Source organism: Diaphorina citri, unplaced genomic scaffold (genome assembly GCF_000475195.1).
Source record: "Diaphorina citri unplaced genomic scaffold, Diaci psyllid genome assembly version 1.1 scaffold12981, whole genome shotgun sequence".
Lineage (NCBI taxonomy): Eukaryota > Metazoa > Arthropoda > Insecta > Hemiptera > Psyllidae > Diaphorina > Diaphorina citri.
The window spans coordinates 1-1,244 of NW_007390350.1; the positions used below are offsets into that span (position 1 = coordinate 1).

A 1,244-nucleotide genomic window follows, 5' to 3' on the forward strand; every position below is an offset into this window, starting at 1 on the left:
TGGACAGAAGTTTAGATCAGATTCTCAACTCTGGAAGCTCTGGTTCTGTGCCTGTAGGTAAGTAAATCAGAGTCAAATACTTTATTGGGAAATAACCAATGAGCCAGTTTTGATGTAAAAATATAAGCCATTATGCATTAGGTTGAGGTCCTTAACTAAATAGGTAACTACTTATGATCCTAATCCCACCAAAGTAACCAGTGTTCATTTCATATGTAGGAGGCTTTGTAATTTCTTAAATACCACAAGTTTTTTCTTCCTTCTAATTTTAGGTATGACCTTTTTTTTTCCAGATGCTCCCAAACCCCAACGAGTGAGAAAACTCCAAACTGCCAATACAGGTGAGCAAACTGAGAATATTTTATTAATATTAATACATTAGGAACTATAGAGTAGCCTGCATGGCCGAGTGGGTATCATACTAGGCTTGCACACAGGAGGTCAGGGTTCAATTCCTGGCGGGGCTGAGGTTCTTTTCGGCTCTGTGCTTGGAGTTTGGGGTGCACACAGCCTCGTGAGGACAATTGAGTAGCTACTTTAATCGAGTAGCGACCAGTGGCGGCATTACCAGAGTAAAAAGAAAAATTATAGATATGACCTGCACATCCCCCACTCCTGATCAAGAGCCTAGCCGATCTGTCAAGTTAGTAAAGCTATCAAATGTTTATCAGGTTGGTTTTATCAAAGAGTTGAGAGTAGGAATGACGTGAAATACCTTGGCAATTGAGTAGCTGCTTTATTCTAGTAGCGACCAGTGGTGGATTTACCAGTGTAAAAAGATCTACCTGCACATCCCCCACTCCTGATCAAGAGCCTAGCCGATCTGTCAAGTTAGTAAAGTTATCAAATGTTTAGGTAATCAGGTTGGTTATATCAAAGAGTTTAGAGTAGGAATGACGTGAAATACTTTGACAATTGAGTAGCTGCTTTATTCTAGTAGCGACCAGTGGTGGATTTACCAGTGTAAAAAGATCCTTGAAAGGTGGGAAAATTGATCACAAAGGAAGCTCTTAGTAATGCTATGATTATCTTTTCAACTTATTGTTTAATTTCAAATCTCCAACAGTAAATGGTTTCTTCAAATTCAATTGATCCCAAGGGCAAGGAAAACCTAGACTCTTGACAAATGGAGTGTGCCCGAAGGCATGTGATGTGTTACAATCCACTCGACCCCGAAAGTTGTGAAAAGGCTCTGCTTTAACACAAATAAAGCTCGCCTTGCACGCGGGAGACCCGGGTTCGAT

General features: G+C 40.5%; 1 long non-coding RNA gene across 1 annotated transcript; it reads left to right on the forward strand.

The window, feature by feature from the left end:
- Positions 1-349, forward strand: LOC113473030. The gene is made up of 2 exons (XR_003395125.1): positions 1-57; positions 294-349. It is a non-coding gene; the product is annotated as an uncharacterized LOC113473030 (long non-coding RNA).
- Positions 350-1,244: the final 895 nt, after the last annotated feature.